Source organism: Paroedura picta, chromosome 4 (genome assembly GCF_049243985.1).
Source record: "Paroedura picta isolate Pp20150507F chromosome 4, Ppicta_v3.0, whole genome shotgun sequence".
NCBI classification, from domain to species: domain Eukaryota; kingdom Metazoa; phylum Chordata; class Lepidosauria; order Squamata; family Gekkonidae; genus Paroedura; species Paroedura picta.
Window position 1 is genome coordinate 13,042,697 of NC_135372.1, and position 16,036 is coordinate 13,058,732.

Consider the following 16,036-nt stretch of genomic DNA (forward strand, 5'->3'; position numbering starts at 1 on the left):
CGACCCGCAGGGATCGCACCGGATTAGGGGGCCGTCCTTCCCCTTCCCATAACGTCTTTCCTTCGGCACTTCTCCCCAAGCCAACGGGAGTTTTCTTTTCCACCGCCCTTGGTCCGTGCACATTCTTTTCACGACTTTCACAAAACGAGTGTTGTCTTTGGCGTTAGCGTTGTCATACGCCTTGCAGTGGGTGGGTTCCATTTGACAGAGTGCCTGTTTTTCATGGATTTTTTTTTCTGTTAAAAAGACTCATTGCTATTCTACATGGCCACGGCTTACTTAGAACTGCTCATCGGGATTTTTTTATAAATAAAGGGGCCGCTGTTGGTTTCTGAACGTCAATTCCTGCCAGTTAGGTCTACCCCTTTACTGCAGGGTTTGGGGGAGGGGGAGGGGTTTCACCTCTCTCAGCAGTTCCATTCCCTGCAAACCTCTTTCTAGTTTGAGTTCGGGAGGCTTGGGTGGCATCATCCCTATTGGTCTGCAAAGAGGGGATTTGGGGGGTTATCGTAAGGAAACGCCTTGTTAGAAAAAATGTTTGTTCGAGTGCAACAAATTTTCCTTTATTAGGGCCCCGTGGGGGGAGGGGGTGTTTGTCCAAATGATTCCAAGAAGTTTGGATGGACGTAAGATACCACGGATATGGGAAAGACGGGTGCAACGAGCAGGAATTGTGTTTGTGGTCTCCCTATTCTCCAGGATGGTGGGCAAAGAGCAGCGGAGACCCCCACATAGGCAGGAGGAGGCCTCTCTGTGTGGGGTGGGGAATGGTTTGTGGGTTTGTGCTTGCCCTGAGGGGTTGTGTCTATGGAATTAGCCTTACAATCGCTTTCTGGGTTGGTTTGTGTGTGTGTGTGTGTGCGTGCTGCTTTTAAAATAATTATCTCTCCCTGCCATTCTCTTTTTTTATGTAAAAGTTAGCGTTACCGTCCCCACCTCCTTTCACATAAGAAAATGGAAAACCCAGGTCCGCAGTCGGCCCAAAGCAAAATATAGGCTTCTGCCGCTGAGAATAGGTGAAGAGGTTGGGAAACATGCCCGACAAACTGGGAAATGGAGACATTTTACCCAACTCAACCTGGGGGTGGGGGTGACGGGAGCAGATATGGTGCTCTTTGAGAAGGGCTTTTCTTTTTCGTGCAGGGCCAGAAAACAGTTGCCTGCACGAAAGCAGGGAAAACCCTCTCTGTTTGGGGCAGGTCCTTTTTCTCACTCCTTCATCCCGCAGAGCAGGGGTAGTCAACCTGTGGTCCTCCAGATGTTCATGAACTACAATTCCCATGAGCCCCTGCCAGCAAACGCTAGCAGGGGCTCATGGGAATTGTAATTCATGAACATCTGGAGGACCACAGGTTGACTACCCTTGCCGCAGAGAGCAGACTGGGATGGGAGTCAGCCTGGAGCCAGGAATGCTTGGGTAGTTCAGTGTGGGGGTGGGTTGTGCCCCTTGGCAAAGGCGTGGCCCTTCAAAAAACCTGACTCCAGCTCCTTCCTGGTCTCTGAACGCCAAAGGAACAATCAGGAAGGTGGGTTAGGGACTGCAGCTGGTCTCCGCTTCGTGTCCAGAGGCTGGGGGACGAAGACCGCGTATTGACCTTGCCAAGGGTTGATGCAGGAGTCTTTTGACCTTTTGAGGTGTCAGCACAACCCCTAAGGGTTGCAGTAACCAGCTACTGTGGGTGGTAGAGAGATGGAGAGGGGTGGATGGGTGGTACCACCTGAAAGACAACCAGGGACCCATTCTGCACACATTAGATAATGTACTTTCAATGCACTTTAGAAGTAGATTTTCTTGTTCTGCACAGGAAAATCCAGCTGCAAAAGCACATTAAACGTGCATTATCCAACATGTGCGGAGGTTTGCAGTAGCACAAAATCTTTGCTAGCCAGAATCCCCTTCGTCTCGTGCGTTCAGAGATATTCTGCAATGGGGTGACTCATTGCCCTAGCAAATGGGTCCCTGTGCAAAAGGACCCTTCTGCTCCAGCAATAAGTGGGCAATGGGCAAAACCTCACAAGCCATGCCTAGCAATATTACATTTAATCTCAGGCTCTGCGCTATGCCCTGCCTACTGAAGTAAGGAGGGCGTTCATGGTCAACAGGGTTTTCTTGGTGATAGTCTCACACTTCCCTCTCTTTGTAGGAAGGGATTGTGGCTCGGCGCTAGAACATCTGCTTGGCATGTGGAAGGCCCCAGGTTCAAACCTGAGCATCCCCAATTCAAAGGACCAGAAAGCAGATGATGCCTGATACCCTGGAGAGCGGCTGCCAGCCTGAGGAGGCAATGCAGACCTCAATAAATTGCCTGACTCAGTGTGCAGCGTCTCCATGGATTCTCCCTGAACTGGGTGCTGTGATTGTGTGTGTGTGTATGTATGTATGTATGTATGTATGTATGTATGTATGTATGTATGTATGTATGTATGTATGTATGTATTTATTTATTTTAACCCTCATCACACCTACTGTTCACAATGCCTTTCATGTAGTTTCCTGCAGCCATTCCTTTGTGGATGTTTGGATTTAGTTTATATTTTGGGTCTGGGGGGAGGGGGATGTGTTTTTATATTTGTTGCAAACCACCCCGGGCATGCTTTTGAAGAGAGGCTGGGTATAAATATTTTAAAACCAATATCCAGATGCATCTGGGGTTGCAGTTGTGGTGACCGAGTGTAACCGTGGCTTCATTTGTGTGTGTGTGTGTGTGTGTGTGTTACTGTATTCCTGAGCAATTTCCTTTGAGAACCAAATCAGAGATGGGTCTCCCATGTGGGAAAGTTCCTCGTTCCATGCGAACAAGAACTCAGAAGCACCTAATTAAGTTGTGAAGAAGAAGCTTCAGGGCAGACACAAGGAAATATTTCCCTGCTCCATGAGTAATTAAACAATGGAATTTACTGCCAGGAGAGGGAATGACGGCCACACATGTAGATAGCTTTAAAAAGGGAGTTGGAGAGATTTGTGCAGGAGATGTCCATCAATACCTCCTAGCCATGGAGACTGAAGGAATTTCCTCCAGGCAGAGGCAGGAAATCTTTGAATACCAGTGCTAGGAGGCAGCAACAGGGGTGGGGTTCGGCCTTAATGCCTTTCGGCGAGAGCCAGCTCAGTATTCTGGTTAAGAGCGGTAGCTTCTAATCTGGAGAGTCAGGTTTGATTCCGAACTCCTCCTCCACATGCAGCCAGCTCGGTGACCTTGGGCGACTCACAGTCCTGTTAGAGCTGTTCTTACTGAGCGGTTCTGTCAGAGCTTTCTCAGTGTCACCTACCTCACATGGTATCTGTTGTGAGGAGAGGAAAGGAAGGTGATTGTAAGCCACTTTGAGACTCCTTCGAGCAGTGAAAAGTGGGGGATAGAAAACAACTCTTTTTCTTTGTTTGGTTTTTGGGGGTTACTGGTTGGCAGCCATGTGAAACAGGATGCTGGACTAAACAGACTACTAGTCTGATCCAGCTGGTGCTGCTTATGTTTTTTTATGATTGCCAAAGCATTTTTGTCACACTGTTGTGGGGGGATTTGCAGGTCACATTCCACATACCACGATTTAAGCTCCAGGAAGGAAGGGCTTTTCCTCGGACCTTTTCGTGGCTCCCACAGCAATTGGAACTGAGACGAGTCTGTGGAACATCTCCCCCCCCCCCCCGTGGCCTTCACCTGACGCCTTCACTGTCCTTAAAGCGCCATGCACAGACCTTCTGACTGCAATGTGTACTTAGTGAAAGCCAGCATGGTGTAGTGATTAAGAGCTCGGTTTGATTCCCTGCTCCTCCTCCACAGGTAGCCAGCTGAGTGACCTTGGGCTAGTTTCAATCCTGTTAGAGGTGTACTCACAGAGCAGTTCTGTCAGAGCTCTCTCAGCTCCACCCACCTCCCAGGGTGTTCGTTGAGTGGAGAGGAAGAGAAGGAGATTGGAAGCCGCTTTGAGACTCCTTCGGGGAAGTGAAAAGCGGGGTAAAAAAAAACAACTTTTCTTCTTCTTGGCTAACTTTCTCCCAGCACATTGGTTCACTAGATACAATGGTTTCAAGGAGGTTTCTCTGTCAATGGTCAGTGCTGTGGAAGCTGATTTAATTATGGAGTCAATGGTCTTTCTGGATTCCCCCGTGATCTAATGGTTATCTCTGTGATCTTTGTCATAAATTCTGTTTTCTTGCATTACGTGAAAGATGCTGAATGTCTGATTGGTGTAAATCTGTTACATAGTGGAATCCCAAAGAAGTGTGCTCGGCCCCAACCAGAACCAGGGCCTTTTCACCTCTGACCCCAGCCCGGTGAAATGAGCTGCCAGCAGGAATCTGGGCCTTATCAGAGCTACCAAAAGTCCCAAAGGGCCTGCAGAATGATGCTCTTCCAACAGACATAGGGTTGAGGCTGATAGAATCATAGAATCATAGAGTTGGAAGGGGCCTCATGGGTCATCTATTCCAACCCCCTGCATTATGCAGGACACCCACATCCCCATCGCTCATCCACTGTAACCTGCCAAGCCTTCACAGAATCAGCCTCTCCGTCAGGTGGCTATCTAGCCTCTGTTTAAAAATTTCCAAAGATGGAGAACCCACCACCTCCCGAGGAAGTCTGTTCCACGGAGGAACCACTCTAACTGCCAGGAACTTCTTCCGGATGTTTAGATGGCATTTCTTTTGAATTCATTTCATCCCATTTGTTCTGGTCCGTCCCTCCAGGGCAAGAGAGAATAACTCTGCTCCATCCTCAGTATGGCAGCCTTTTAAATATTTGAAGATGGTTATCAAATACCCTCTCAGTCGTCTCCTCTCCAGGCTAAACAGACCAAACCCCTCACCATCTTTGTTGCCCTCCTTGAACACAGAAATAATGCTGGGGCCACCCGCCCTCCTCTCCTCTCCACCCTCCCTGCCATCAGAATTTGAACTGGGGATAATGAAATTAGAAGATATCTTATTTAACCCTGATAGGAGATTTTATTGGAGCATTTTCAGCTTACTTAATATCTGTAATAGAAATAGATCTTATACAGCTTTTAACCATGTTTCATATGTTGGAAACTGGCCAGAGATACATTGAATAATTAATTAATCAATCAATTAATCAATTAATTAATTATATGATATTACTCAGTCAATGGATCTTCCATTTGGGACAGGGAAAGGGATAATGGGAGGGGAAGAGCTCCGAACGTTCTGCCATCTTAAGCCACTGCAGTGGAAGCCACACCTGACTCAGCGTCCTCTGGGAGGGCCTGTGGCTCACTGGCAGAGCATCTGTTTGGCATGCACAAGGCCCCAGGTTCAATCCCCAGCATCTCCGGTTGAAAGGGTCAGGCAAGAGGGAATGGGCAAGTCATCTGCCTCAGGCCCTGGAGAGCTGCTGTCGATGCAAGCAGAAAAAACTGACTTTGATGAACAGACAATGTGATTCAGAAGAGGGCACCTTAATGCGAGACATTTGAGGCAGGGAGCACTTCTTTGGTGCCATTAGAAATGTTCTGGACCCGCAGGGCCAGTTCGAGGTTTCAGTCGACAGTGACCATGGCCCCAATTGGCCGGACACCAGGGTTTATTATATTTATTTCTTTATTAGATTGGTTGACCATCACTCCCGGTCCAGCTGGCTCGTGGTGGTTTACATCAAGCTTTAAAATACAAGCCCAGGACCCTTCCCTAACCCACCCAACCCTTCTGTCCACTCCATGGCCCTCCACAAGCCCCCCATGGCACAAGAAGGGAGGAGCTCCAAGGAGGGATCCAGTAGATATTCCTCAGCCTGGCCTCAACCAAACGCCTCGTGGAAGAGCTCCGTTTTGCAGGCTCTGCAGGACTGTGATAGCTCCGACAGGGTCCTTAGGTCTTCCCGGAACTCATTCCACCAGGTAGGGGCCAGAACTGAACAGGTCCTGGCCCTGGTTGAGACCAGGTGCATGGCTTTGCATGGAGCATAAGGCGTTAGGTGGATCCTCAGATATGCTGGGCCTAGACCATGAATGGCCTTGAAGGTCTCCCCCTTATCCCTTACTATCCCCCTGCGTATCGCTCCCGTATTCTTCTCCCCCTTGAAAACCCTTCCATCTGTCAACATTCCATCTGTCAACATTCTGTACCCGTTTTCATGATCTCGCCATGAAGTGCTTTTTTGACCTGTTTATGTGAACTCTTTCCTTGAAACATCCGATGAGTTCTGATTTGTCATATATTTTAAAGCCTTGTCTCAATCACGTTCTCCCTGACCTGTTTTTCACTTATGTCTAAAGAGTTTCCCACTTGTGTCTAAAGAGTTTATCAGTTTCTTCATAGCTTCTCCACTTGCAGGTGTTTTATCTTTATGACCGTGCTAGCTTGCTTTCACCATTTTGATCTATGTTGTTAGGAATACATGTATTATCTGAAAGTTAGTGCATGCTTTTGATGGGGAATTAGCCTGGGAAGGGGGGGGCACATTGGTAAGTGTACCAAGACTTGAATTGGGGGATAGGGACTGCGAGGTATATATAAAAGTATGCTGGCAGTTTTGTCAGTCAGTTTCAGCAACAAAAAACCTTGCTTCTGTTCGCTGTTTTCTTCAATAAAGAGATTTCTTGTTTGCAGCAGACCTGCTTATTAGAAATTTGACAGGGTCCATGCTCATTTGCCTTCCCCACCTGCACATGCCCATTCCCTGTCACCAAGGGTTGGTATATGAAACTGGGGTGCCACTGCCATGGTCAGCAGAGGTACCACCAATGTGCAGCACCCATATGATCTTCCTCTGTGACACTGGGCAGTTGGGAGCATGGGTGTAGACAGGTGGCAGGGAAGGCGCATGAGTGGGAGTCATCAGCAGTGGGTCCACCAGAAGTCCGGACGCATGGCAACAGATATTCTTCTAAAACTGATTTCAAAAGCCAAGTAAGAGGGGGCACGGCTGGTTTAATGCAGGAGTGTTAACATCCCCCAAAAGGGGAAAGTCGGAGCAATTCCGTCCAAGAGGCAAAAGAGCCCCCTCCGATCAAATACAAACCATGCAAACCATTGGTCCATTTAGCCCTCTGCTGCTTCTTCTGACTGGCCATGGTTCTCCAGGGTCTCAGGCAGTGAAAGGTCCTCATCCCCAAGAGAGAATTGGTGGCCTTTGGCATGCAAAGAAGCTACTGAACCACTGAGAGATGACCCCTCTGGGTCAAAAGAACACACAAAGGTAAGGTCTATTAAGGTCAGTCTGGTATACCATGACTGGCAGCTCGACTTGCCAGCCTCCAGGCGAGCCCTGGAGATCTCCTGAAATTAGGACTGATGTCCAGACAGGTCCCCTGAAGAAAATGGCTCCTTTGAAAGGTGGACTTTCTAGGGCAATCTTTTAAAACCTTTTGACCTTGGAAGAATCCCTGAAAATATTTTTTAGGCTTCAAGGAATCTTGGAAGCAGTGCTGTGCCCCTTCAGAGAAATGGGTGTGAAGTAAGATGGTCAATCTATGATTGATCATTGACCGTTCCCATTGTGGAGAAAGAGACCAGGGGGAAGGAGACAGTGCTCCAGAGTCTCTCTCCGTGCACACAAACAATCAGCTGATCTTTGATAAGCTGTTGATATGCCAGCTTGGTGTAGCAGTGTTTGTGGACTTCTAATCTGGTGAGCCAGGTTCGATTCTGCACTCCCCCACATGCAGCCAGCTGGGTGACCTTGGGCTCACCACAGCACTGATAAAGCTGTGCTGACCAGGCAGAAATATCAGGGCTCTCTCAGCCTCACCCACCTCACAGAGTGTCTGTTGTGGGGAGAGGAAAGGGAAGGCGACTGGAAGCCGCTTTGAGAATCCTTTGGGTAGAGAAAAGAGGCATATAAAAACCAACTCTTCTTCTTAAGTAATCTCAGGGCTCTCTCAGCCTCACCTCCCTCACAGGGGGTCTGTTGTAGGGAAAGGAAAGGGAAGGTGACTGGAAGCCATTTTGAGACTCCTTTGGGTAGAGAAAAGCGACATATAAGAACCAACTCTTCTTCTTCTTTAACAAAGATCGTGGTGTGGGATTACTCATATTCTTCTGCTGTACAGCTCAGAAGAGTTTCTGTCCAAGCCCTCATCCACAGTGCACTCACATTTGGTTTTGACATCCTGGGGAGTCCCAGACCCTTCCTGAAATATCCAACATCACAATTGATCCATTTCTTTCTTTCCTTTTTCACACTTTTGACTGAGGAGGAGCCCCTGAAATGATCTTTCTGGTTTTGAGGAGCCTATGGGTTGGCCACACTTCCCCGCCTCACTCCATTCCCATGGAGTGGCATCACCACCTGCCTTAACAGACAGGCTCAAGGAGGATGTGGGGGAGAGAAGGAGGTGGTTTAAGGCAGGGGTAGGCATGTAGGTTCTGCCCCTCTCAGGCACAGACACCAGAAAACTGGAAAGGGAAGCAAATACAGCAGAAGACAGAATCAGGATACAGGATGATCTTGACAGACTGGAAAACTAGGCTAAAAAGAATGAGATGAATTTCAATAGAGATAACTGTAAAGTTCTTCACTTGGGTAGGAAAATTCATATGTATCACTATAGGATGGGTGAGACTTATCTTGACAGGAGTACATGTGAAAAAGCATCTGGAGGTCTTAGTAGACCAGAGACACTGAACATGAGTCAGCAGTGTGAGTCGGTAGCTAAAAAGGCAAATGGGATTTCAGGCTGTATCCAAAGAAGTATCGTGTCCAGATCACAAGAGCTGATGGTTCTGCTTTACTCTGCTCTGGTTAGACCTCGCTTAGAGTACTGTGTTCAATTTGGGCACCACAACTGAAGAAATCTCCAGTTAACCACGTCAAGTTCTGTATCCAGTTACATCAACAGAAGGTTCTGCATGCCAGAAGAAAGTGACACCACTTTGACGAACAAACCCATTAAGAGCTAGCCTGTTGTCTGTTTTGCAGATTTTTCTCCCCACGTAAAACTGCATTTCCAGCATTATCAGTTGGTTCACTGAGTGTATAATATTAGGAGTGATGGTTAGGGTTGCTGGGAATATATATTATGTCATCAGTGACTGGGGGGGAGGGGCAGAGAGAGAGATTATTGTTTGTTTATTTAATTTATACCCATCCTTCCTCCTTGGACTCAAGGTGGGTTACATATAAAATCCCCATAAAAGCCACCTAAAAACAACACAAATCTAAAATATACTGAAAGAGTAAGATCCCTCCTGCCTATTCCAGTCAACTAACAATCGTGCATGAAATATTATAGTGGGCCTTGAGGGGGGCCCATAGATCTTGCTAACACAACCTCAACCAAAGTCCTGGTGGAAGAGCTCCATTTTAGGGGCCTGATGGGATTTTGCCAGCTCTGTCAGGGCCCTTGGTTCTTCTGGGAACTCATTCCAGCAGGTCGGGGCAAGGACTGAAAAGGCCCTGGCCTGGGTTGAGGCCAGGCATATCTCTTTGGGGCCAGGGGCAACTAACAGATTAGTACCTGCAGAGCAAAATGCCCTGCAGGGGGCATAAGCAGACAAGCGGTCCCTCACATAGGCTGGGCCCAAGCCACAAATGGCTTTAAAGGTCAAAACCTTGAACTTGATCCAGGTTAGAACTGGTAACCAATGCAGCTGCCTCAGCTCTAGCTGGATATGAGTCACCCAAGATGAACCAATGAGGACCCTAGCAGCTGTGTTCTGCACCAGCTGGAGTTTCTGGGCAAGGGCAAGCCAGCATAGAGCGAGTGACAGAAGTCCAATCTAGAGGTGACCGTCACATGGACCACTGTGGCCAGGCAGTACGGGGGTGGTTAGGGCACTAGTAGCCTCGCTTGGCAAAGATGGTAAAATGCCATACGTGCTACCCTGTGACCTGTGCCTCCATCATAAGGGAGGCATCCAGGATCACCCCCAAATTCCTTGCTATGGACGAGGTGTTAAATTGTGCTCCCACAAAGTTAGGAAGGTATGCTTCCTGTCCTGCCCCTTTCCTGCTCAAGCACAGGATCTTCTCCATCTTGGAGGGTTTGGGTTTCAGGTGGCTCTGCTCTAACCATCCAGCCACGGCTTCCAAACATCTGGCAAATGTATCGAGAGGGAGGGGGGATTCCGGGGGGCCATCCATGGGGAGATACAGTTCGGTGTCTGCATATTGATGACAACCCAGACCATAATTCCATTCCAGCTGTGCTAGAGGGCACATGAAGATGTTAAGTAACATGGGGGATAGTACCGCACGCTGTGGTACCCTACAAGGGAATCTATAAGGGCATGATATCATCTCCCCCACTGCCACTCTCTGTGGAAAAAGGAACACAGCCATTGAAGGGATGTTCCCCAAATCCCATCCCCAGCGAGGCAGTGGGTCAATAACTTGTGGTCAACCACATGAAATGTGGCTGACAGATTGAGTCATACAAGTACTGCCAACCTGCCCCAATTCAGCTGGCACCAGAGTTCATCCAACAAGGCAACCAACACCATCTCCACCCCATGGCCAGGACGAAAGCTTGACTGGCATGGATCGAGCACCGAAGTTTCCTCTGAGTAAGCTAGGAGTTGGTCTGCTGCGGCCCTTTCAACCACCTTACTCAGAAATACAAGATGCAAAAAAGGGCAATAGCTAACCAGGTATCGCAGGTCCAGCAATAGTTTTTTCAGCAAGGGTCAAACTACTGCCTCCTTCAGCACATTTCACAGTAACATAAAAAGGTAAAGGTATCCCCTGTGCAAGCACCGGGTCATGTCTGACCCTTGGGGTGACGCCCTCCAGCGTTTTCATGGCAGACTCAATACGGGGTGGTTTGCCATTCCCTTCCCCAGTCATGACCGTTTACCCCCCAGCAAGCTGGGTACTCATTTTACCAACCTCGGAAGGATGGAAGGCTGAGTCAGCCTTGAGCTGGCTGCTGGGATCGAACTCCCAGCCTCACGGGCAGAGCTTCAGACTGCATGTCTGCTACCTTACCACTCTGCGCCACAAGAGGCTCTTACAATGTCCAAATAAAACCCCCATAAAATCCCCATGAAAACCCCAGACATACAAACACAATTCATTAATCAAAAACCAAGGAGGAAGATACGGCAGAAAAACAAGTCCCTCACATATGTAATGTACACGCACCGTACATGTATGATACAAATGAAACTGCCAAACCAACAGCAAAGTGTCGATCAGATATTCTTCAAGCAGGGTTCTGGTAAACCCCAAGCTTACATGAGAGCTCTCCATGGGTCATGCGGCCTTCCCCCGATGTTCAGACAACTGTCCACATCACTAGAAGCTACTGGAGCCCCTTCCCCTGTTGCTCCACAGGCCTAGTCTCTTTCTCCAGAATGGAAAAATGGTAAATGATCAATCCATTGATTGACTGACTTCTGCATCTTCCTTCCACGCCCACTTCTCCCAAGGGGCATGTCAACATTTCCAGGGGCCCTGGAAGGCTGAAAAACATTTCAGGGCTTCCTCCACAGTCCAAAGGTTGAAAAAGGCTGGGGTGACACCAGAAACCACTGGTAGCAATTCACATGCACCTAAATCAAAGCGCATTTCCATTCCTTCCTTCCTGCAACCCCAATCTGTCTAACAGAGCAGGCCTTTGAGCTCAGTTCTTGAGCAGAGTTGTGTGGGTGGAGATGCCCTTTCGGAAGCTTTTGCGCACTGGAAGAGTCCCTTGCTCTCTTCCTCTCCCCATTTATTTCTCCGTGACCCACTTCAGACCGACTCCTGGACTTGTTTATTTAGAAAATGTATTTGCTGCCTCTCCGGAGTCTGGAGACCTCCTCGAGGCAGCTCTGAAGATCAAAACAACGCAGCAAAATAATAAAATTGACCACGTGGGAATTATCAGTAATAAAACAAGCCGTCGAAACAAAGCCAGTGGGAGGGGCATTCCACAGCCTAAAGTGGCATAAAGAAAACTGCCCTCGGGTTCGAAGCAAACCAGAAGAACAGCTTTATCAAATGATAAAACACCATTGTCAGAACGCTGGGTGAAAAGAAATGTAAGGACCCAGCAATTCATGGAGGATAAGGCAGGTGGGGCCAGGTGAGAAGAAGAAGAGTTGGTTTTATACCCTGCTTTTCAGCACCCGAAGGAATCCCAAAGCAGCTTACAATTGACTTCCTTTCCTCTCCCCACAACAGACAGCCTTTGAGGTAGGTGGGCCTCCCCTCTGCTGTGCTTCAAGGGAGACTTTCAAAAAGACCCTACTCTGAAAGAATATGTCCCTGTAATACCGGCTGCATTGAAACGATTCTACCTCTGTTTTTCTCTTGTCTGTTCTACGCCATTATTCGTGGGCGGTCCATCAACCCCCTTTTTTATGTGGGACATATCTTCTAGCGTGCCCCCTGAAACAGATACAACTACGGACATGACGTCCGTAGTCCCACCCCAGGGAGCACGCAAGAAGAGGCCTGGGTGATTGCGGAGCAGTGCGGAGGCCGCTCAGCCCAGTACTGCTAGGAAGGTGAGTCTGGGGAGGAGGTGGGAGAAAGAGGAGGTGGGAGGAGGTGTCTGGGTGGGGAGAGGTGGGAGGGAGGAGAGGATCTGGGTGGGGTGAGTTGGGAGGGAGGAGTCAGGGTGGGATGAGGGGGGAGGGAGAACTGTGTCTAAATGGAGGGGAGGTGGGAGAAAGGAGGGAGTCTGGGTGGGGGAAAGTGGGATGAAGAAAGGAGTCTGAGGAAGAGTGCCTGCACTCGAAATCTCATGCCTTGAATCAATCTTTGTTGGTCTTCAAGGTGCTACTGCAGGGGTAGTCAACCTGTGGTCCTCCAGATGTTCATGGACTACAATTCCCATGAGCCCCTGGCAGCGTTTGCTAGCAGGGGCTCCTGGGAATTGTAGTCCATGAACATGTGGAGGACCACAGGTTGACTACCCCTGTGCTACTGGACTCTTTGTGGTGCTACTTCAGATCAACACGGCGACCCACTTGACTGTAGGCATATAAGTTGGTCTTAACAAAAAAACGCTCATGAGCTTCATTGGTCTCTTTTTAATCAAGCGCTTTTGCCGAACCTGCCAAGCCTGGTTATGGAGAGGTCAACAACCTGGCAATCTCCATACGCTAGAGGTCAATTGCACTAGAGAAAAGGGCTGCACCGCAGGTTGAACTTTAAGGCACTGGACCCCCCTGAGGCCCTTGCCCTCCCCAGGCTCTGTCCTCAAATCTCCAGGAATTTGCCAACCTGGAGCTGGCTCCCCTGTCCCCCATCTCTTGCCAGCAACCCAAGGAGGTCCTGGCAATCCGAGGTCCTGCCGAGATCCAGAGCTGGGAGACTGGGGATTGTAAGAGGGTTTCCGACAGATTTGCCATGGCTTCTTTCCATTTTTGTTTTCTCTAGTTCTTGTCTATTAATTTGCAGTGTTCTGTTGGACGGAACAGCACAGCAGTATCATTATAATCGTGGTGGTGGTGGGGGGGAGAAGGTCTGCATTTCATGGGGCGGGTGCAGTCGATATACCCTCCTCAGGGGCAGGCTGAGGTCAACCTGGCTTTCCTAGGGAGTGCACCAGTCTTGGCTGGCGTGGAGCCCCTGTGTTTATGAATAATCAGCAACAGTCTTCTAATCAGTTTTATTTTATAATTTTTAAAAACAAACCCCAGCCTTCCCTGTGTCTCACCGAAGGATCTATCCAAAACCAAAAGCTTATGCAGAGGATGTTGGGAAGTCAATTTCTATGGCTATGAAGGGGGAGCTCCCCTCCAGCGGTGGATTGCTTTCCTTCCCCCTGGCACTGAGCATCTCTGTGCATTTTGGAAAGCACAGATTGCCTGTCAAAGAGATGCTCTTTCCCCCTGCCACCCCCATCCTGTTACCGGAGGCTGCCAGAGCTTTGGGGCAGAGGACATGGACATGTCATCCGAGTGTCCTTTCCATCTCCATCAAAGCTGAATGCCGAGGCAAGCACTGCCCAGGGAGACAGGGCCAGAGGGCACCTAGGGGAAAGCCGGCTGGTGCAGGTTAAGGAAGAAGATCTCCTGGGTTGCTCCTGGGTTGTTCTGGGATGTGGCCCGGGCTCACCCCCCAATCCTCTCTTTGATTCAAGTGGAATGTCTAAAATTAGGTCAGATCGGAACGTGTTTCCTTCAGCCCCTTATCAGCTGCTTCCATTGGAATGCTTCCTGGCCCACCTTCTAGGCAAACAGGGCGCACCTCTGTGCTGATGAAGCCCTAGACTTGCCCCTTTCAACCTTTTAATGGTGGAGGAGACCCTGAAATATATGTTTAGGCTTTGGGGGGCCCCGGCAGTGATGTCAGCTGGCCACGCCTCCCTACCACGTTCCCAGGAAGTGACATGTCTCTGGAAGTGACATCACCACATGTGTTAACAGGCAGGCTTAAGGAGGATTGGAGTGAAGGGGGGAGAGGAGCCAATTCAAGGAGAGAGTAGGTGGGCAGGACCTGCCCCCTCCCAGGCACAGAAACTAGGAGAGAATTCACTCATGCCTGAGGGTGGGGGAGCAATGGAAGTGACCAGTTCCCTAGCTTGTGGCTGAGTCCATCAAGGCAGGAGGGGAAAGGCCAAGGACACCTGGGCTGATTCTGCACTTACTTTGTTTTTTTTCCATTGTGGATCCTGCTGAATTCAGATCAATTTGAACTTGGGACTTCCTCTATTCCCCCCCCCCCAATTGAAACAGAAAGTGTCCTCCACTTGATTTGGGAAGCTCAGAGCGGGGAGGGGGGCCAAGCACAGCAGGAGTCTTGAAGGGAGGGGGGATTGGAGACAGCAGAGGAGGGAAAATAAATCCAAGAGGCAAATCTCTGCCGAGAGAAGTTAGGGCTTCTGGAGCGCAGTCACTTTAAGAGAAGCCTTGCAACTGGGAACCAGGAAGTCTTTGAACTGACGCCCTGGCCCATCAGGCAAGACTGCTTTGCTACAGTGTTGGAGGCATGAGGCAGGAAGTTAATTCTCAGAAAGCAGAGATCTGCACATTTACTGATTCTGATTTTTGAAATATTGAGGGTTATATCAACTTCTGGATATCACGGGGGAAAGGTAGGATCACTCTGGATCAATCATACATGTTGCAGAGGGAAAATGTAAAGAGCCCAAAATCAAAGCGGAAATCGAATTCAGTGTAGACAGTAGGAATTTATTCAAGCTAGCAGTGGGTAAAAAGCCCTGTGCAGACTACACCCCAGTTGGGAAACTGTGCCCTAGATAGTTATCCACTTTATTTACATCTGGCCTTTCTCTCCCATGGGAGCTCAAAGGGGCTGACCTCATTCTCTCCCCCATTTATCCTTACAACCACCCTGTGAGGGAGGTTAGGCTGAGAGTGTGTGACTGGCCTCAAGGTCACTCCGAGACCTTCCATAGCACAAGTGGGGATTCAAACCTGGATTTCCCAGATTCTAGTCCGACATTTCAACTACTACCCCACACAATCACAAAATTGCCTGTAGGACTGAATCGAGATTTTTTTTCCCTTTCTGTATGAAAAAGTAGTGCCACGTGGGTGCACCAAATGGAAAACAAATTGCGCACAGAGAGCCAACGTGAGGCAGCTGTTGGAGCATTAAGAGTGGGGAGATGCTGATTGGGATCTAGCTTAGCTTTGGTTAGTTGCACCGCATCAGCCCAACCTAACTTGCAGCGCTTTTGTAAGGATAAAAACAAAGGAAGGAAGAGTCCTGCTACTGTGACTGGCAGGTGAGGAATCTTTTCTGCATTCGCTTTTCTGTGCTTGTAAGTACTTCTTGGGGAGCTGGAGGTTTCAGGTGTGTTTCGCTCCCTCTAGTGGTCAATTCGATATTACATCACTTCTTGTTGGACATAAAAATCTGCAGTTTAAATCTACAGGGAGATATGCCCGACAGAAAGCAATATCATATTGAATCGAGAAGCCACAGGGACACACGAGGGAGGGAAATGAGCTTGTGTTAAAGCCCCTTAATAATGCTGACTGTCCCCTTACATTTGTGCTTCATCAATGCATTTGAATGGGTTTGTAATGTAAAGGGAGGGCAAAAGGGAACTATGGAGCAGGGTGATTAATGGCAAATGCCTTCTGCGTAAACTTTGGAAATCAGAAGCCTGATGATGGCAGCTTCCTAATGCACCAGACTCAGATCTGCAAGACCCAGGTTCGAATCCCCATTCCAGC

General features: G+C 48.9%; 1 protein-coding gene across 3 annotated transcripts in view; it reads left to right on the forward strand.

The window, feature by feature from the left end:
* Positions 1-16,036, forward strand: part of KCNN1 (potassium calcium-activated channel subfamily N member 1) — a 102,221-nt gene that overhangs the window by 33,825 nt on the left and 52,360 nt on the right. Inside the window, exon 1 of one of the 3 annotated variants that reach the window (XM_077331962.1) lies at positions 11,980-12,074. The exons of the other annotated variants lie outside the window; for them this stretch is intronic. The gene's annotated coding sequence lies outside the window, so the exon portion shown is untranslated. Of the gene's footprint in view, positions 1-11,979; positions 12,075-16,036 lie in introns of those variants that run through there. 3 annotated transcript variants of the gene reach the window in all.